The following is a 21,666-nucleotide window of genomic DNA, read 5'->3' as shown; positions in this document are numbered from 1 at the left end:
AGCTAGCTACGGTGGTATCTTCAACCTGCCGAGCATTCAGCTAGCTACGGTGGTATCTTCAACACTAGCCTGGCATTCAGCTAGCTACGACTGGTATCTTCAACCTAGCCAGCATTCAGCTGGCTACCCTGGTTATCTTCAACCTAGCCGAGCATTCAGCTGAGCTAATGTGGTATCTTCAACCTAGCCGAGCATTCAGCACCAGGTCAGCTACGGTGGTATCTTCAACCTAGCCGAGCATTCAGCTAGCTACGGTGGTATCTTCAACCTGCCGTTTGTTCAGCTAGCTACGGTGGTATCTTCAACCTGCCGAGCATTCAGCTAGCTAGGTGGTATCTTCAACCTGAGCCGAGCATTCAGCTAGCTGCTGTTTGGTATCTTCAACCTAGCCGAGCATTCAGCTAGCTACGGTGGTATCTTCAACCTCCAGCATTCAGCTAGCTACAGTGGTATCTTCAACCTAGCCGAGCATTCAGCTAGCTACGGTGGTATCTTCAACCTAGCCGAGCATTCAGCTAGCTACGGTGGTATCTTCAACCTAGCCGAGCATTCAGCTAGCTACGGTGGTATCTTCAACCTAGCCTAGCATTCAGCTAGCTACGGTGGTATCTTCAACCTAGCCGAGCATTCAGCTAGCTTACGGTGGTATCTTCAGCCTAGCATTCAGCTAGCAAGCTGCTCTGCAGTGCAAGCTAGCTTGCTATAAAATTAGAGAAACTAGTTGAGGAAAAAGTAACTAAACACCTGAAACAATATATTTATCCTGTTTTTTTGCAGTCTCCCAAAATAAGTATGGTCTCTGAGACAGATTCTCCATCTCATTATAAACACTACTCTGGTCTGTTCACTAGTGGGACTACAGACTGATTTCACTACTCACTTTAACTAGCTGGCTAATCCCTGTCTCTGTTAGTTTGTGAGCTAGTACCCTAGGGTAGGGTTAGCTTCATTACTTTGATTGTCGCTGTAATGTTGGTTGGTATAACAAGTAAAACCCCAAGGGCTTGACCCCAGCTACCAGTGGACAGGTCAGGTAGAGGCTGATTCCCATTGGCAGGGTGTTTGTGTCTAGGTGCTGTTTGTGTCTAGGTGCTGTTTGTGTCTAGGTGCTGTTTGTGTCTAGGTGCTGTTTGTGTCTAGGTGCTGTTTGTGTCTAGGTGCTGTTTGTGTCTAGGTGCTGTTTGTGCAGCTACCAGTGGACAGGTCAGGTAGAGGCTGATTCCCATTGACAGGCTGTTTGTGTCTAGGTGCTGTTTGTGTCTAGGTGCTGTTTGTGCAGCTACCAGTGGACAGGTCAGGTAGAGGCTGATTCCCATTGACAGGCTGTTTGTGTCTAGGTGCTGTTTGTGCAGCTACCAGTGGACAGGTCAGGTAAAGGCTGATTCCCATTGACAGGCTGTTTGTGTCTAGGTGCTGTTTGTGTCTAGGTGCTGTTTGTGTCTAGGTGCTGTTTGTGTCTAGGTGCTGTTTGTGCAGCTACCAGTGGACAGGTCAGGTAAAGGCTGATTCCCATTGACAGGGTGTTTGTGTCTAGGTGCTGTTTGTGCAGCTACCAGTGGACAGGTCAGGTAAAGGCTGATTCCCATTGACAGGCTGTTTGTGTCTAGGTGCTGTTTGTGTCTAGGTGCTGTTTGTGTCTAGGTGCTGTTTGTGCAGCTACCAGTGGACAGGTCAGGTAAAGGCTGATTCCCATTGACAGGCTGTTTGTGTCTAGGTGCTGTTTGTGTCTAGGTGCTGTTTGTGCAGCTACCAGTGGACAGGTCAGGTAGAGGCTGATTCCCATTGGCAGGGTGTTTGTGTCTAGGTGCTGTTTGTGTCTAGGTGCTGTTTGTGCAGCTACCAGTGGACAGGTCAGGTAAAGGCTGATTCCCATTGACAGGCTGTTTGTGTCTAGGTGCTGTTTGTGTCTAGGTGCTGTTTGTGTCTAGGTGCTGTTTGTGTCTAGGTGCTGTTTGTGTCTAGGTGCTGTTTGTGTCTAGGTGCTGTTTGTGTCTAGGTGCTGTTTGTGTCTAGGTGCTGTTTGTGCAGCTACCAGTGGACAGGTCAGGTAAAGGCTGATTCCCATTGACAGGCTGTTTGTGTCTAGGTGCTGTTTGTGTCTAGGTGCTGTTTGTGCAGCTACCAGTGGACAGGTCAGGTAGAGGCTGATTCCCATTGACAGGGTGTTTGTGTCTAGGTGCTGTTTGTGTCTAGGTGCTGTTTGTGTCTAGGTGCTGTTTGTGTCTAGGTGCTGTTTGTGCAGCTACCAGTGGACAGGTCAGGTAGAGGCTGATTCCCATTGACAGGGTGTTTGTGTCTAGGTGCTGTTTGTGTCTAGGTGCTGTTTGTGTCTAGGTGGTGTTTGTGTCTAGGTTGTTTGTGTCTAGGTGCTGTTTGTGTCTAGGTGCTGTTTGTGTCTAGGTGCTGTTTGTGTCTAGGTGCTGTTTGTGCAGCTACCAGTGGACAGGTCAGGTAAAGGCTGATTCCCATTGACAGGCTGTTTGTGTCTAGGTGCTGTTTGTGTCTAGGTGCTAGCCAGTGGACAGGTCAGGTAAAGGCTGATTCCCATTGACAGGCTGTTTGTGTCTAGGTGCTGTTTGTGTCTAGGTGGACTGTTTGTGCAGCTACCAGTGGACAGGTCAGGTAAAGGCTGATTCCCATTGGACAGGTCAGGTAAAGGCTGTTTGTGTCTAGGTGCTGTTTGTGTCTAGGTGCTGTTTGTGCAGCTACCAGTGGACAGGTCAGGTAAAGGCTGATTCCCATTGACAGGTTTTGTGTCTAGGTGCTGTTTGTGTCAGCTGTTTGTGCAGCTACCAGTGGACAGGTCAGGTAAAGGCTGATTCCCATTGACAGGCTGTTTGTGTCTAGGTGCTGTTTGTGCAGCTACCAGTGGACAGGTCAGGTAGAGGCTGATTCCCATTGACAGGCTGTTTGTGTCTAGGTGCTGTTTGTGTCTAGGTGCTGTTTGTGCAGCTACCAGTGGACAGGTCAGGTAAAGGCTGATTCCCATTGACAGGCTGTTTGTGTCTAGGTGCTGTTTGTGTCTAGGTGCTGTTTGTGTCTAGGTGCTGTTTGTGTCTAGGTGCTGTTTGTGCAGCTACCAGTGGACAGGTCAGGTAGAGGCTGATTCCCATTGACAGGCTGTTTGTGTCTAGGTGCTGTTTGTGTCTAGGTGCTGTTTGTGTCTAGGTGCTGTTTGTGTCTAGGTGCTGTTTGTGTCTAGGTGCTGTTTGTGTCTAGGTGCTGTTTGTGTCTAGGTGCTGTTTGTGCAGCTACCAGTGGACAGGTCAGGTAAAGGCTGATTCCCATTGACAGGCTGTTTGTGTCTAGGTGCTGTTTGTGCAGCTACCAGTGGACAGGTCAGGTAAAGGCTGATTCCCATTGACAGGCTGTTTGTGTCTAGGTGCTGTTTGTGTCTAGGTGCTGTTTGTGCAGCTACCAGTGGACAGGTCAGGTAAAGGCTGATTCCCATTGACAGGGTGTTTGTGTCTAGGTGCTGTTTGTGTCTAGGTGCTGTTTGTGCAGCTACCAGTGGACAGGTCAGGTAAAGGCTGATTCCCATTGACAGGCTGTTTGTGTCTAGGTGCTGTTTGTGCAGCTACCAGTGGACAGGTCAGGTAAAGGCTGATTCCCATTGACAGGCTGTTTGTGTCTAGGTGCTGTTTGTGCAGCTACCAGTGGACAGGTCAGGTAGAGGCTGATTCCCATTGACAGGCTGTTTGTGTCTAGGTGCTGTTTGTGTCTAGGTGCTGTTTGTGCAGCTACCAGTGGACAGGTCAGGTAGAGGCTGATTCCCATTGACAGGCTGTTTGTGTCTAGGTGCTGTTTGTGTCTAGGTGCTGTTTGTGTCTAGGTGCTGTTTGTGTCTAGGTGCTGTTTGTGCAGCTACCAGTGGACAGGTCAGGTAAAGGCTGATTCCCATTGACAGGCTGTTTGTGTCTAGGTGCTGTTTGTGCAGCTACCAGTGGACTAGGTGCTGTTCCCATTGACAGGCTGTTTGTGTCTAGGTGCTGTTTGTGTCTAGGTGCTGTTTGTGTCTAGGTGCTGTTTGTGTCTAGGTGCTGTTTGTGCAGCTACCAGTGGACAGGTCAGGTAAAGGCTGATTCCCATTGACAGGGTGTTTGTGTCTAGGTGCTGTTTGTGTCTAGGTGCTGTTTGTGCAGCTACCAGTGGACAGGTCAGGTAAAGGCTGATTCCCATTGACAGGCTGTTTGTGTCTAGGTGCTGTTTGTGCAGCTACCAGTGGACAGGTCAGGTAAAGGCTGATTCCCATTGACAGGCTGTTTGTGTCTAGGTGCTGTTTGTGCAGCTACCAGTGGACAGGTCAGGTAAAGGCTGATTCCCATTGACAGGGTGTTTGTGTCTAGGTGCTGTTTGTGTCTAGGTGCTGTTTGTGTCTAGGTGCTGTTTGTGCAGCTACCAGTGGACAGGTCAGGTAGAGGCTGATTCCCATTGACAGGGTGTTTGTGTCTAGGTGCTGTTTGTGTCTAGGTGCTGTTTGTGTCTAGGTGCTGTTTGTGCAGCTACCAGTGGACAGGTCAGGTAGAGGCTGATTCCCATTGACAGGGTGTTTGTGTCTAGGTGCTGTTTGTGTCTAGGTGCTGTTTGTGTCTAGGTGCTGTTTGTGTCTAGGTGCTGTTTGTGTCTAGGTGCTGTTTGTGCAGCTACCAGTGGACAGGTCAGGTAGAGGCTGATTCCCATTGACAGGGTGTTTGTGTCTAGGTGCTGTTTGTGTCTAGGTGCTGTTTGTGCAGCTACCAGTGGACAGGTCAGGTAGAGGCTGATTCCCATTGACAGGCTGTTTGTGTCTAGGTGCTGTTTGTGTCTAGGTGCTGTTTGTGCAGCTACCAGTGGACAGGTCAGGTAGAGGCTGATTCCCATTGACAGGCTGTTTGTGTCTAGGTGCTGTTTGTGTCTAGGTGCTGTTTGTGCAGCTACCAGTGGACAGGTCAGGTAAAGGCTGATTCCCATTGACAGGGTGTTTGTGTCTAGGTGCTGTTTGTGTCTAGGTGCTGTTTGTGTCTAGGTGCTGTTTGTGTCTAGGTGCTGTTTGTGCAGCTACCAGTGGACAGGTCAGGTAAAGGCTGATTCCCATTGACAGGCTGTTTGTGTCTAGGTGCTGTTTGTGCAGCTACCAGTGGACAGGTCAGGTAGAGGCTGATTCCCATTGACAGGCTGTTTGTGTCTAGGTGCTGTTTGTGCAGCTACCAGTGGACAGGTCAGGTAAAGGCTGATTCCCATTGACAGGCTGTTTGTGTCTAGGTGCTGTTTGTGTCTAGGTGCTGTTTGTGCAGCTACCAGTGGACAGGTCAGGTAAAGGCTGATTCCCATTGACAGGCTGTTTGTGTCTAGGTGCTGTTTGTGTCTAGGTGCTGTTTGTGTCTAGGTGCTGTTTGTGCAGCTACCAGTGGACAGGTCAGGTAAAGGCTGATTCCCATTGACAGGCTGTTTGTGTCTAGGTGCTGTTTGTGCAGCTACCAGTGGACAGGTCAGGTAAAGGCTGATTCCCATTGACAGGCTGTTTGTGTCTAGGTGCTGTTTGTGCAGCTACCAGTGGACAGGTCAGGTAAAGGCTGATTCCCATTGACAGGCTGTTTGTGTCTAGGTGCTGTTTGTGCAGCTACCAGTGGACAGGTCAGGTAGAGGCTGATTCCCATTGACAGGCTGTTTGTGTCTAGGTGCTGTTTGTGTCTAGGTGCTGTTTGTGTCTAGGTGCTGTTTGTGTCTAGGTGCTGTTTGTGCAGCTACCAGTGGACAGGTCAGGTAAAGGCTGATTCCCATTGACAGGGTGTTTGTGTCTAGGTGCTGTTTGTGCAGAAGTTGGTGGCGTTCTCCTCTCAGCCCCTCCAGACGCTGCAGGTGGAAAGGAAACATGACATCTACTTTACAGACTCCAAGATATACGCTCAGTTCAGGTACACTGCTTTCCTCCTCCTATCCCTCTTCCTCCTATCCCTCTTCCTCCTATCCCTCTTCCTCCTATCCCTCTCCCCTCTTCCTCCTGGCCCTCTCTCCTCTTCCTCTCTCCTCTTCCTCCTGGCCCTCTCTCCTTTTCCTCCTGGCCCTCTCTCCTCTTCCCCCTGGCCCTCTCTCCTCTTCCCCTATCCCTCTCTCCTCTTCCCCCTGGCCCTCTCTATTATCCCTCTCTCCTCTTCCTCCTGGCCCTCTCTCCTCTTCCCCCTGGCCCTCTCTCCTCTTCCCCCTGGCCCTCTCTTCTCCCTCTGTCCTCCTCCTCCTGGCCCTCTCTCCTCTTCCCCCTGGCCCTCTCTCCTCTTCCCCCTGGCCCTCTCTCCTCTTCCCCCTTGCTCCTGGCCCTCTCTCCTCTTCCCCTGGCCCTCTCTCCTCTTCCCCCTCCTGGCCCTCTCTCCTCTTCCCCCTGGCCCTCTCTCCTCTTCCCCCTGGCCCTCTCTCCTCTTCCCCCTGGCCCTCTCTCCTCTTCCCCCTGGCCCTCTCTCCTCTTCCTCCTATCCCTCCTCTCCTGTTTCCTCCTGGCCCTCTCCCTCTTCCTCCTATCCCTCTCCCTCTTCCTCCTGGCCCTCTCCCTCTTCCTCCTGGCCCTCTCCTCTTCCTGGCCCTCTCTCCTCTTCCTCCTGGCCTCTCTCCTCTTCCCCTGGCCCTCTCTCCTCTTCCCCTGGCCCTCTCTCCTCTTCCCCTGGCCCTCTCTCCTCTTCCCCCTGGCCCTCTCTCCTCTTCCCCTGGCCCTCTCTCCTCTTCCTCCTCCTGGCCCTCTCTCCTCTTCCTCCTGGCCCTCTCTCCTCTTCCTGGCCTCTCTCCTCTTCCCCTCCTCTCTGGCCCTCTCTCCCCTATCCCCCCCCTCCCTCTCCTCTTCCCCCTGGCCCTCTCTCTTCCTCTCCTCTCTCCTCTTCCTCCTGGACCTCCTGGCCCTCTGTCCTCTTCCTCCTGGCCTCTCTCCTCTTCCCCCTGGCCCTCTCTCCTCTTCCTCCTGTCCTCTCTCCTGGACTTCCTCCTGGCCCTCTCTCCTCTTCCCCTGGCCTCTCTCCTCTTCCTCTCTCCTCTTCCTCCTCCTGGCCCTCTCTCCTCTTCCCCTGGCCCTGGCCCTCTTCCTCCTCTTCCCCCTGGCCCTCTCCTGTCCATCTCTCCTCTTCCTCCTGGCCCTCTCTCCTCTCCTCTTCTCCTGGCCTCTCTCCTCCTATCCCTCTCTCCTCTCTCCTCCTGGCCCTCTCTTTCTCTCCTCTCTCCTCCTCTTCCTCCTGGCCCTCTCTCCTCTCCTCCCTGGCCCTCTCTCTTCCTCCTCTCCTCCTCCTGGACCTCTCTTCCTCTCCTCCTGGCCCTCTCTCCTCTTCCCCCTGGCCCTCTCTCCTCTTCTCCCTGGCCTCCTCCTCTTCCTCTCTCCTCTTCCTCCTGGCCCTGTCTCCTCTTCCTCCTGGCCCTCTCTTCCTCTCTCCTCTTCCTCCTGGCCCTCTCTCCTCCCCCTGGCCCTCTCCTCCTATCCCTCTCCTCCTCCTCTTCCCCTGGCCCTCTCTCCTCTCTCTCCTCTTCCTCCTAACCCTCTCTCCTCTTCCCCCTGGCCCTCTCTTCCTCTCCTCTCCCTCCCTCCTGGCCCTCTCTCCTCTTCCCCTGGCCCTCTCTCTCCTCTCCTCCCCCCTGGCCCTCTCTCCTCTTCCCCTGGCCCTCTCTCCTGGACTTCTCTCCTCTCCTGTCCCCTCCTGGCCCTCTCTCCTCTTCCCCCTGTCTCTCCTCTTCCCCCTGGCCCTCTCTCCTCTTCCCCCTGGCCCTCTCCTCCTCTTCCCCCTGGCCCTCTCTCCTCTTCCCCCTGGCCCTCTCTCCTCTTCCCCCTCCTGGCCCTCTCCTCTTCCCCCTCCTCTCCCTCTTCTGTCCCTCTCTCCTGGACCTTCCTCCTGGCCCTCTCTCCTGTTCCTCCTGGCCCTCTCTCCTCTTCCCCCTGGCCCTCTCTCCTCCTCCTGGCCCTCTCTCCTCTTCCCCTCTGGACCTCTCCTCCTGTTCCTCCTGGCCCTCTCTCCTCTTCCCCCTGGCCCTCTCTCTCTCTTCCCCTGGCCCTCTCTCCCTTCCTGGCCCTCTCTCCTCTTCCCTCTCTCCTCTTCCCCTGGCCCTCTCTCCTCTCCTCCCCTGGCCCTAACTCTCTCCTCTTCCCCCTGGCCCTCTCTCCTCTTCCCTTCCTGGCCCTCTCTCCTCCTCTTATACCTGGCCCTCTCTCCTGTTCCCCCTGGCCCTCTCTCCTCTTCCCCCTGGCCCTCTCTCCTCTTCCCCCTGGCCCTGTCTCCTCTTCCCCCCTGGCCCTCTCTCCTCTTCCCCCTGGCCCTCTCTCCTCTTCCCCCTGGCCCTCTCTCCTCTTCCCCCCCTGGCCCTCTGTCCTCTTCCCCCTGCCTGTTCTTCCCCTGGCCCTCTGTCCCTCTTCCCCCTGGCCCTCTCTCCTCTTATACCTGGCCCTCTCTCCTGTTATCCCTGTCTGTCTGCCTCTTCCTCCTATCCCTCTCTCCTCTTCCTCCTATCCCTCTCTGTCTGTCCTACCTGGCCCTCTCTCCTATCCCTCTCTCCTATCCCTGTCTCCTCTTCCTCCTGGCCCTCTCTCCTATCCTCTCTCCTATCCCTCTCTCCTCTTCCTCCTGGCCCTCTCTCCTCTCCCTCTCTCCTATCCCTCTCTCCTCTTCCTCCTATCCCTCTCTCCTCTTCCTCCTGGCCATCTCTCCTCTTCCTCCTGGCCATCTCTCCTATCCCTCTCTCCTCTTCCTCCTGGCCCTCTCTCCTCTCCCTCTCTCCTCTTCCCCCTGGACTGCTCTTCCTCTCCTGTCCTCCCCCTGGCCCTCTCTATCTACTATCTGTCTCTGTCTCTCTTCCTCATGTCTCTCTCTGTCTCTGCCTGTAGGACACTGCTGCAGTCTGAGTGTCCTGTGTGTCCAGAGTCTAAAGTCTTCTCAAAGTTTGAGGAGTTGGAGCAGCACATGAGGAAACAGCACGAACTCTTCTGTTGCAAACTCTGTACCAAACACCTGCAGGTAGGTTACCTGTCTGTCTGCCTGTTATACCTGTCTGTCTGCCTGTTATACCTGTCTGTCTGCCTGTTATACCTGTCTGTCTGCCTGTTATACCTGTCTGTCTGCCTGTTATACCTGTCTGTCTGCCTGTTATACCTGTCTGTCTGCCTGTTATACCTGTCTGTCTGCCTGTTATACCTGTCTGTCTGCCTGTTATACCTGTCTGTCTGCCTGTTATACCTGTCTGTCTGCCTGTTATACCTGTCTGTCTGCCTGTTATACCTGTCTGTCTGCCTGTTATACCTGTCTGTCTGCCTGTTATACCTGTCTGTCTGCCTGTTATACCTGTCTGTCTGCCTGTTATACCTGTCTGTCTGCCTGTTATACCTGTCTGTCTGTCTGTTATACCTGTCTGTCTGTCTGTTATACCTGTCTGTCTGCCTGTTATACCTGTCTGTCTGCCTGTTATACCTGTCTGTCTGCCTGTTATACCTGTCTGTCTGCCTGTTATACCTGTCTGTCTGCCTGTTATACCTGTCTGTCTGTCTGCCTGTTATACCTGTCTGTCTGTCTGCCTGTTATACCTGTCTGTCTGTCTGCCTGTTATACCTGTCTGTCTGTCTGTTATACCTGTCTGTCTGTCTGCCTGTTATACCTGTCTGTCTGCCTGTTATACCTGTCTGTCTAACATGTATGTAACCTGTTCCCACCAGATCTTCTCCCATGAGAGGAAGTGGTATAACCGGAAGGATCTGGCACGTCACCGTACCCATGGTGACCCAGATGACACGTCTCACCGCGGACACCCGCTCTGCAAGTTCTGTGATGACCGTTACCTTGACAACGACGAGCTGCTGAAACACCTCCGTAGAGATCATTACTTCTGTCACTTCTGTGATGCTGACGGAGCCCAGGAGTACTACAGGTACACACACACACAACCAGGAGTACTACAGGTACACACACACAACCAGGAGTACTACAGGTACACACACACACAACCAGGAGTACTACAGGTACACACACACACAACCAGGAGTACTACAGGTACACACACACACAACCAGGAGTACTACAGGTACACACACACACAACCAGGAGTACTACAGGTACACACACACACAACCAGGAGTACTACAGGTACACACACACACAACCAGGAGTACTACAGGTACACACACACACAACCAGGAGTACTACAGGTACACACACACACAACCAGGAGTACTACAGGTACACACACACACACAAACAGGAGTACTACAGGTACACACACACACAACCAGGAGTACTACAGGTACACACACACACAAACAGGAGTACTACAGGTACACACACACAACCAGGAGTACTACAGGTACACACACACACACCAGGAGTACTACAGGTACACACACACACACAACCAGGAGTACTACAGGTACACACACACACACAACCAGGAGTACTACAGGTACACACACACACACAACCAGGAGTACTACAGGTACACACACACACAACCAGGAGTACTACAGGTACACACACACACACAACCAGGAGTACTACAGGTACACACACACACACACCAGGAGTACTACAGGTACACACACACACACAACCAGGAGTACTACAGGTACACACACACACACAACCAGGAGTACTACAGGTACACACACAACCAGGAGTACTACAGGTACACACACACACAACCAGGAGTACTACAGGTACACACACAACCAGGAGTACTACAGGTACACACACACAACCAGGAGTACCAGGAGTACACACAACCAGGTACTACAGGTACACACACAACCAGGAGTACTACAGGTACACACACACACAACCAGGAGTACTACAGGTACACACACACACACAACCAGGAGTACTACAGGTACACACACACACACAACCAGGAGTACTACAGGTACACACACACACACAACCAGGAGTACTACAGGTACACACACACACACAACCAGGAGTACTACAGGTACACACACACACAACCAGGAGTACTACAGGTACACACACACACAACCAGGAGTACTACAGGTACACACACACACAACCAGGAGTACTACAGGTACACACACACACACACCAGGAGTACTACAGGTACACACACACACAACCAGGAGTACCAGGAGTACTACAGGTACACACACACACAACCAGGAGTACTACAGGTACACACACACCAGGAGTACCAGGAGTACTACAGGTACACACACACACACAACCAGGAGTACTACAGGTACACACACACACACAACCAGGAGTACTACAGGTACACACACACACACAGGACCAGGTACACACACTACAGGAGTACACACACACACACAACCAGGAGTACTACAGGTACACACACACACACAACCAGGAGTACTACAGGTACACACACACACACAACCAGGAGTACTACAGGTACACACACAACCAGGAGTACTACAGGTACACACACAACCAGGAGTACTACAGGTACACACACAACCAGGAGTACTACAGGTACACACACAACCAGGAGTACTACAGGTACACACACAACCAGGAGTACTACAGGTACACACACAACCAGGAGTACTACAGGTACACACACAACCAGGAGTACTACAGGTACACACACAACCAGGAGTACTACAGGTACACACACAACCAGGAGTACTACAGGTACACACACACAGGAGTACACAGGTACCAGGAACCAGTACTACAGGTACACACACACACACACCAGGAGTACTACAGGTACACACACACACAACCAGGAGTACTACAGGTACACACACACACACAACCAGGAGTACTACAGGTACACACACACACAGACACCAGGAGTACTACAGGTACACACACAACACAACCAGGAGTACTACAGGTACACACACACCAGGAACCAGGACACAGGTACAGACACACACACAACCAGGAGTACTACAGGTACACACACAACCAACCAGGAGTACTACAGGTACACACACACACAACCAGGAGTACTACAGGTACACACACACACAACCAGGAGTACTACAGGTACACACACACACACCAGGAGTACTACAGGTACACACACACACACAACCAGGAGTACTACAGGTACACACACAACCAGGAGTACTACAGGTACACACACACACACACACAACCAGAACACATTTACATTTACATTTAAGTCATTTACAGACGCACAGAGCGACTATTTGGTGCATACACCTTATGACATCAGTACAGCCCTATTTGGAACAGCCAGCCCTATTTGGTGCATCTAAATCTTTTTGGGTGAGAAGGACAGCCCTATTTGGGTACAGAACACAGGTTTCAGGTTTGGTGGTGACAGACTCCAGCCCTGGCGTGGTGAGGGAGTTTGTTCCACCATTGGGGGCCAGAGCAGAACAGTTTTATTTGGCTGAACAGAACTGTACTTCCCTCAGTGGTAGGGAGAACACAGCCCAGAGGTGGATGAACACAGTGCCCTTGTTTGGGTGTAGGGCCTGATCACAGCCTGGAGGTACTGAGGTGCCGTTCCCCCTCACAGCTCCGTGAGGCACAGCACCATGGTCTTGTAGCGGAACAGCTTCAACTGGAAGCCAGTGGAGAGAGCAGGAGCGGGGTGACGTGAGAGAACTTGGGAAGGTTGAACACAGACCAGGTGACAGAACACAGCTGGATGAGTTGTAGGGTTTAATGGCACAGGCAGGGAGCCCAGCCAACAGCGATTTGCAGTAACAGAGACAGCCCTAGATGACAAGTGCCTGGATTAGGACCAGAACACAGCCCTATTTGAGGCAGGGTGATGTTGTAGAACACAGCCCTATTTGGTGAACAGAACACAGCCCTATTTAGTTGAGAACACAGGGTGTTGTCAGAACACAGCCCTATTTGGTCAACAGAACACAGCCCATTTGGTGTACAGAACACAGCCCTATTTGGTGAGGACAGAACACAGCCCTATTTGGTGATCCGTCATCCACACTGAAAGAACACAGACATGAAGGTGTCAGAACACAGCCCTATTTGGTTAAGACATGACAGAACACAGCCCTATTTGGTGACATGAAGGTCAGAACACAGCCCTATTTGGTGAGACAGAAGGTCAGTCAATCATTACTTTAAGACATGAACACAGCCCTATTTGGTCAGTCCATCATTTTTAAGACAGAACACAGCCCTATTTTAAGACATGAAGGTCAGAACACAGCCATCATTTTTAAGACATGAACAGAATACACAGCCATATTTGGTGAAGACATGATGGTCAGAACACAGCCCTATTTGGACATGAAGGTCAGAACACAGCCCTATTTGGACATGAACAGAACACAGCCCTATTTGGTGAACAGAACACAGCCCTATTTGGTGAACAGAACATTACTTTAAGACATGCAGTCCTATTTTTAAGACATGAACAGAACACAGCCCTATTTGGACATGAACAGAACACAGCCCATCATTTGGTGACAGAACACAGCCCTATTTGGTGAAGGTCAGAACACACAGCCATCATTTGGTTTAAGACATGATGGTCAGTCAGAACACAGCCATCATTTGGAAGGTCAGTCCATCATTTGGTTAAGAACACAGCCCTATTTGGTGACATGAAGGTATTTGTGAACAGAACACAGTCCTATTTGGTGTACAGAACACAGCCCTATTTGGTGAAGGTCAGAACACAGCCATCATATTTGGACATGAACAGAACACAGCCATCATTTGGTTACAGAACACAGCCCTAGGTTTTTAAGACATGAAGGTCAGAACACAGCCCTCATTATTTGGACATGACAGAACACAGCCCTCATTTTTAAACAGAAGGTCAGTCCATCCCTATTTGGACATGAACAGAATACAACAGCCCATCATTTTTAAGACATGAAGGTCAGTCAATAGAACAGTCCATCATTATTTAAGACATGAAGGTCAGAACACAGCCATCTATTTGGACATGAAGGTCAGAACAACAGTCCATCATTACTTTAAGACATGAAGGTCAGTCAATCATTACTTTAAGACATGAAGATCAGTCAATACAACAGTCCATCATTACTTTAAGACATGAAGGTCAGAATACAACAGTCCATCATTACTTTAAGACATGAAGGTCAGTCCATCATTACTTTAAGACATGAAGGTCAGCCATCATTACTTTAAGACATGAAGGTCAGAATACAACAGTCCATCATTACTTTAAGACATGAAGGTCAGCCCATCATTTTTAAGACATGAAGGTCAGTCCATCATTACTTTAAGACATGAAGGTCAGAATACAACAGTCCATCATTACTTTAAGACATGAAGGTCAGTCAATACAACAGTCCATCATTACTTTAAGACATGAAGGTCAGAACAACAGTCCATCATTACTTTAAGACATGAAGGTCAGAACAACAGTCCATCATTACTTTAAGACATGAAGGTCCCATCATTACTTTAAGACATGAAGGTCAGAACAACAGTCCATCATTACTTTAAGACATGAAGTTCAGAACAACAGTCCATCATTACTTTGGACATGAAGGTCAGAACACAGTCCATCATTACTTTAAGACATGAAGGTCAGAATACAACAGTCCATCATTTTTAAGACATGAAGGTCAGTCCATCATTACTTTAAGACAGAAGGTCAGCCCATCATTTTTAAGACATGAAGGTCAGAATACACAGTCCATCATTACTTTAAGACATGAAGGTGTCCATCAGAACACAGCCATCATTATTTAAGACATGAAGGTCAGAACAACAGTCCATCATTACTTTAAGACATGAAGGTCACAACAGTCCATCATTACTTTAAGACATGAAGGTCAGAACACAACAGTCCATCATTATTTGGACATGAAGGTCAGAACAACAGTCCATCATTTTTAAGACAGAAGGTCAGCCCATATTTGGACATGAAGGTCAGAATACAACAGTCCATCATTTTTAAGACATGAAGGTCAGAACAACAGTCCATCATTATTTAAGACATGAAGGTCAGAACACAGTCCATCATTACTTTAAGACATGAAGGTCAGTCCATCCCTTATTTGGACATGAAGGTCAGAACAACAGCCATCATTATTTGGACATGAAGGTCAGAATACAACAGTCCATCATTATTTAAGACATGAACAGAACAACAGTCCATCATTACTTTGGACATGAAGGTCAGAACAACAGTCCATCATTACTTTAAGACATGAAGGTCAGTCAATCACAGCCCTATTTAAGACATGAAGGTCAGTCAATACAACAGTCCATCATTACTTTGGACATGAAGGTCAGAACAACAGTCCATCATTACTTTAAGACATGAAGGTCAGAACAACAGTCCATCATTTTTAAGGCATGAAGGTCAGAACAACAGTCCATCATTACTTTAAGGCATGAAGGTCAGTCAATACAACAGTCCATTACTTTAAGACATGAAGGTCAGTCAATACAACAGTCCATCATTACTTTAAGACATGAAGGTCAGTCAATACAACAGTCCATCATTACTTTAAGACATGAAGGTCAGTCAATACAACAGTCCATCATTACTTTAAGACATGAAGGTCAGTCAATACAACAGTCCATCATTACTTTAAGACATGAAGGTCAGTCAATACAACAGTCCATCATTACTTTAAGACATGAAGGTCAGTCAATACAACAGTCCATCATTACTTTAAAACATGAAGGTCAGTCCATCATTACTTTAAGACATGAAGGTCAGTCCATCATTACTTTAAGACATGGTTCAGGTCAGTCAATACAACAGTCCATCATTACTTTAAGACATGAAGGTCAGTCCATCATTACTTTAAGACATGAAGGTCAGTCCATCATTACTTTAAGACATGAAGGTCAGTCAATACAACAGTCCATCATTACTTTAAGACATGAAGGTCAGTCAATACAACAGTCCATCATTACTTTAAGACATGAAGGTCAGTCAATACAACAGTCCATCATTACTTTAAGACATGAAGGTCAGTCAATACAACAGTCCATCATTACTTTAAGACATGAAGGTCAGTCCATCATTACTTTAAGACATGAAGGTCAGTCAATACAACAGTCCATCATTACTTTAAGACATGAAGGTCAGTCAATACAACAGTCCATCATTACTTTAAGACATGAAGGTCAGTCAATACAACAGTCCATCATTACTTTAAGACATGAAGGTCAGTCCATCATTACTTTAAGACATGAAGGTCAGTCAATACAACAGTCCATCATTACTTTAAGACATGAAGGTCAGTCAATACAACAGTCCATCATTACTTTAAGACATGAAGGTCAGTCAATACAACAGTCCATCATTACTTTAAGACATGAAGGTCAGTCAATACAACAGTCCATCATTACTTTAAGACATGAAGGTCAGTCAATCATTACTTTAAGACATGAAGGTCAAATACAACAGTCCATCATTACTTTAAGACATGAAGGTCAGTCAATACAACAGTCCATCATTACTTTAAGACATGAAGGTCAGTCAATACAACAGTCCATCATTACTTTAAGACATGAAGGTCAGTCAATACAACAGTCCATCATTACTTTAAGACATGAAGGTCAGTCAATCAACAGTCCATACTTTAAGACATGAAGGTCAGTCAATACAACAGTCCATCATTACTTTAAGACATGAAGGTCAGTCAATACAACAGTCCATCATTACTTTAAGACATGAAGGTCAGTCAATACAACAGTCCATCATTACTTTAAGACATGAAGGTCAGTCAATACAACAGTCCATCATTACTTTATGACATGAAGGTCAGTCAATACAACAGTCCATCATTACTTTAAGACATGAAGGTCAGTCAATACAACAGTCCATCATTACTTTAAGACAGGAAGGTCAGTCCATCATTACTTTAAGACATGAAGGTCAGTCCATCATTACTTTAAGACATGAAGGTCAGTCAATACAACAGTCCATCATTACTTTAAGACATGAAGGTCAGTCCATCATTACTTTAAGACATGAAGGTCAGTCCATCATTACTTTAAGACATGAAGGTCAGTCAATACAACAGTCCATCATTACTTTAAGACATGAAGGTCAGTCAATACAACAAATCCATCAACTTTAAGACATGAAGGTGCAGTCAAACAACAGTCCATCATTACTTTGAAGACATGGCTCAGTCAGGACAGTCCATCAGGAAAGACATGAAGGTCAGTCAATCAGAACTCTGAACGTTTCTTCTGCTGCAGTCGCAAAACATTCAAGTTATGAAACTGGCTCTCATGAGGAGCGCCACAGGAAAGGAAGACCCAGAGTTCCCTCTGCTGCAGAGGATAAGTTCATTAGAGTTAACTGTCTCTCATGAGGACTGCCACAGGAAAGGAAGACCCAGAGTTCTCTCTGCTGCAGAGGATAACTTAATTATAGTTACCAGCTTCAGAAATTGCAGCCCAAATAAATGACTCTCAACATCAACTGTTCAGAGTGGTCAATGGTTGAATTGCTGCAGAGAAACCACTACTAAAGGACACGAATAAGAAGAGACTTGCTTAGGTTAAGAAACACGAGCAATGAACGGAAGATCTCCGCATGTGTGGTTCCCACCGTGAAGCATGGAGGATGGGGGGTGGGGGTGCTTTGCTTGTGACACTGAGGGATTTATTTTGAATTCAAGGCACTCTTAACAAGCATGGCTACCACAGCATTCTGCAGCGATACACCATCCCATCTTAGTTTGCGCTCATTGATTTTTCAACAGGACAATGACGCAGCACACTTCCAGGCTGTGTAAGTGCACATGGCTCCAGGCTGTGTAGAATGTGCACACATGACCATAGAAATGGCATATATTATATTATATTATTATTATATTATTATATTAAGGAGTGATGAAGTGCTGCATCAGATGACCTGGCCTCCACAATCACCTGACCTCAACCAACTGAGATGGTTTGGGATGAGTTGGACTGCAGAATGAAGGAAAAGAGCCAACAAGTTCTCAGCATATGAGGAAACTCCTTCAAGACTGTTGGAAAAGCATTCCTCATGAAGCTGGTTGAGAGAATGCCATGAGTATGCAAAGCTGTCATCAAGGCAAAGGGTGGCAACTTTGAAGAATCTCAAATATAAACTCTGTAAAAGAAATAAACTTCCTCTCACTGTCAACTGTGTTTATTTTCAGCAAACTTTATTTGTAAATATTTGTATGAACAAGATTCAACAACTGAGACATAAACTGAACAAGTTCCACATGATGGAATGAACAAAGGGGGGTGGTCCTAATCAAAAGTAACAGTTAGTATCTGGTGTGGCCACCAGCTGCATTAAGTACTGCAGTGCATCTCCTCCTCATGGACTGCACCAGATTTGACAGTTCTTGCTGTGAGATGTTACCCCACTCTTCCACCAAGCACTGTTCCCAGACATTTCCGTGGGGAATGGCCCTCACTCCCCTCTGATCCAAGAGGTCCCAGACATTTCCGTGGGGAATGGCCCTAACCCTCACCCTCTTATCCAAGAGGTCCCAGACGTGCTCAATGGGATTGAGATCCAGGCTCTTCGATGGCAGGACACTGACATTCCTGTCTTGCAGGAAATCACGCACAGAACGAGCAGTATGGCTGGTGGCATTGTCATGCTGGAGGGTCATGTCAGGGTGAGCCTGTAGGAAGGGTACCACATGAGGGAGGAGGATGTCTTCCCTGTAACGCACAGCGTTGAGATTGCCTCCAATGACAACAAGCTCAGTCCGATGATGCTGTGACACACCACCCCAGACCATGACGGACCCTCCACCTCCAAATCGATCCCGCTCCAGAGTACAGGCCTCAGTGTAACGCTCATTCCTTCGACAATAAACGCAAATCCGACCATCACCCCTGGTGAGACAAACCTCGACTCGTCAGTGAGGAGGACTTTTTGAATGAACACTTTTTGTCTGTCTTGTCTGGTCCAGCGTGGGGGTTTGTGCCCATAGGCAACATTGTTGTCGGTGATGTCTGGTGAGGACCTGCCTTACAACAGGCCTACAAGCCCTCAGTCCAGCCTCTCTCAGCCTATTGCGGACAGTCTGAGCACTGATGGAGGGATTGTGCGTTTCTGGTGTAACTTGGGCAGTTGTTGTTGCCATCCTGTACCTGTCCCGCAGGTGTGATGTTAGGATGTACCGATCCTGTGCAGGTGTTGTTACACGTGGTCTGCCACTGAGAGGACGATCAGCTGTCCGTCCTGTCTCCCTGTAGCGCTGTCTTAGGCATCTCACAGTACGGACATTGTAATTTATTGCCCTGGCCACATCTGGAGTCCTCATGCCTCCTTGCAGCATGCCTAAGGCACATTCACGCAGATGAGCAGGGACCCTGGGCATCTTTCTTTTGGTGTTTTTCAGAGTCCATAGAAAGACCTCTTTAGTGTCCTAAATTTTCATAACTGTGACCTTAATTGCTTACCGTCCGTAAGCTGTTAGTGTCTTAACGACCGTTCCACTGGTGCCTGTTCATTAATTGTTTATGGTTCATTGAACAAGCATTGGGAAACAGTGTTTAAACCCTTTACAATGAATATCTGTGAAGTTATTTGGGTTTTTAACAATTTATCTTTGAAAGACAGGGTCCTGAAAAAGGGAAGTTTCTTTTTTGCTGAGTTTTTAAAAATGTAACACTGTTTTGGTTACTACATGATTCCAAATGTGTTATTTCATCATTTTGATGTCTTCACTATTATTCTACCAAGTAGAAAATGGTACAAATTGAGAAACTCACAACCCCCCTCCCTGTATCTGTCCTAAGTATGTTGGTGCCCCCCCCCCTTCTCTCCACAGTGACTACCAGTACCTGAGCGAACACTTCCGGGAGGCCCACTACCTGTGTGAGGAGGGGCGCTGTGCTACGGAGCAGTTCACCCACGCCTTCAGGAGCCAGATCGACTACAAGGCCCACAAGGCCTCAGCACACAGCAAGAACCGAGCCGAAGCACGACAGAACCGACACATAGACCTGCAGTTCAGCTATGCCCCTCGCCAGACCCGACGCAACGATGGTGAGACTGGATACTGTGCTTTTCTGTCTAAACAAACTGGATTTCAGGCCTGCTTGGTAACAACACACTGTGTGTTCCTTCAAGGAGGCATGGTGTCTGGAGAGGACTATGAGGAGGCGAGATCGGGTCGGGGGAAGAGGAAGGAGCCAAGGGAACCAACCGAACACCAGAGGTAGCTGGAGATACAACCGGTCAGTATGACATCATCACTATGAGACCACCATGACATCCGTGACACATCACACTAATCAACTTTAAGTAACTTCAAACCAGTAGATTTCAGTTCATTTGTCCAAAACATTGCTGGGTTGCACCCATTACTCTTATTGATTTCTAGCTAGCGGTGGCTAAAGTTAGCTGATCACTCTCAAGACATGCTAACCTCTCACCATTACAATAACAGGGGAGGTTAGCATTTTATATCATACCCCCAAGACATGCTAACCTCTCACCATTACAATAACAGGGGAGGTTAGCATTTTATATCATACATCTCACCATTACAATAACAGGGGAGGTTATTTTATATCATACCCCAGGACATGCTAACCTCTCACCATTACAATAACAGGGGAGGTTAGCATTTTATATCATACCCCAAGACATACTAACCTCTCACCATTACAATAACAGGGAGGTTAGCATTTTATATCATACTCCAAGACATACTAACCTCTCACCATTACAATAACAGGGAGGTTAGCATTTTATATCATACCCCAAGACATGCTAACCTCTCACCATTACAATAACAGGGGAGGTTAGCATTTTATATTATACCCCAAGACATGCTAACCTCTCACCATTACAATAACAGGGGAGGTTAGCATTTTATATCATACCCCCAAGACATGCTAACCTCTCACCATTAAAATAACAGGGAGGTTAGCATTTTATATCATAGCCTCCAAGACATGCTAACCTCTCACCATTACAATAACAGGGGAGGTTAGCATTTTATATCATACCTCCAAGACATGCTAACCTCTCACCATTACAATAACAGGGAGGTTAGCATTTTATATCATACCCCAAGACATGCTAACCTCTCACCATTACAATAACAGGGAGGTTAGCATTTTATATCATACCCCAAGACATGCAAACCTCTCACCATTACAGTAACAGGGAGGTTTGCATTTTATATCATACCTCCAAGACATGCTAACCTCTCACCATTACAATAAACGGGAGGTTAGCATTTTATATCATACCTCCAAGACATGCTAACCTCTCACCATTACAGTAACCGGGAGGTTAGCATTTTATATCATACCCCCAAGACATGCTAACCTCTCACCATTACAATAACAGGAGAGGTTAGCATTTTATATCATACCCCCAAGTAACGTAAACTCGCCACATTCCGTACAAATGTGCGCAACCGCAACATTCAAACAAGGCTTCAAAGAAAACTAATGGGACTGTGGCGACTGTGTTGACTTCAAAATTGGGGGTGTGAATAAGGTTTCTATTCAAGCGTTGATCGACATGGTAATGGATCTATATTATTGGAGAAAAGTTGAGAAAACTGACCCTCCGTTACATCTCGACGTGTCCTGTCGTAACGTACAGAATAAAGCAACTATTTCTGTCTTACAATCTCTCTCCACTTCTATCATCCTCGTCATTTGTTTCGATCATCATTCTCAAAGCCGCTGTTTACTTCTAAGATCACTTTAGAACCGCCCTAATAACCCGATTCAAATTCGACACAAACCTTCAAATGTGTATGTAATGACATGTAAATAAACTCTATAAAGAGTT

General features: G+C 48.0%; 3 long non-coding RNA genes and 1 pseudogene across 6 annotated transcripts; all 4 read left to right on the top strand.

The window, feature by feature from the left end:
- Window positions 1-21,666, top strand: part of LOC127927942 (E3 ubiquitin-protein ligase ZNF598-like) — a 62,614-nt pseudogene that overhangs the window by 5,516 nt on the left and 35,432 nt on the right.
- Window positions 1,333-5,667, top strand: LOC127927945 (uncharacterized). 3 transcript variants are annotated; one of them, XR_008129628.1, is made up of 10 exons: window positions 1,333-1,410; window positions 1,462-1,534; window positions 1,929-2,047; window positions 2,882-3,270; window positions 3,670-3,922; window positions 4,038-4,110; window positions 4,274-4,628; window positions 4,702-4,791; window positions 5,096-5,202; window positions 5,619-5,667. It is a non-coding gene; the product is annotated as an uncharacterized LOC127927945 (long non-coding RNA). The 3 variants fall into 3 exon arrangements; XR_008129627.1 differs by having other exon boundaries at window positions 4,702-4,881; XR_008129626.1 differs by having other exon boundaries at window positions 4,702-4,971; window positions 5,023-5,202.
- Window positions 10,307-12,051, top strand: LOC127927949 (uncharacterized). 2 transcript variants are annotated; one of them, XR_008129635.1, is made up of 5 exons: window positions 10,307-10,419; window positions 10,516-10,581; window positions 10,777-10,908; window positions 11,280-11,588; window positions 12,015-12,051. It is a non-coding gene; the product is annotated as an uncharacterized LOC127927949 (long non-coding RNA). The 2 variants fall into 2 exon arrangements; XR_008129634.1 differs by lacking the exons at window positions 10,516-10,581; window positions 11,280-11,588; window positions 12,015-12,051 and adding an exon at window positions 11,890-11,963 and having other exon boundaries at window positions 10,777-11,001.
- On the top strand, window positions 15,657-16,963 carry LOC127927948 (uncharacterized). The gene is made up of 4 exons (XR_008129633.1): window positions 15,657-16,267; window positions 16,668-16,751; window positions 16,812-16,883; window positions 16,914-16,963. It is a non-coding gene; the product is annotated as an uncharacterized LOC127927948 (long non-coding RNA).

Source organism: Oncorhynchus keta, unplaced genomic scaffold, assembly GCF_023373465.1.
Source record: "Oncorhynchus keta strain PuntledgeMale-10-30-2019 unplaced genomic scaffold, Oket_V2 Un_scaffold_19589_pilon_pilon, whole genome shotgun sequence".
NCBI lineage: Eukaryota > Metazoa > Chordata > Actinopteri > Salmoniformes > Salmonidae > Oncorhynchus > Oncorhynchus keta.
The sequence above is the reverse complement of the archived record's forward strand: the minus strand, read 5'-3'. Positions and strand labels throughout refer to the sequence as shown.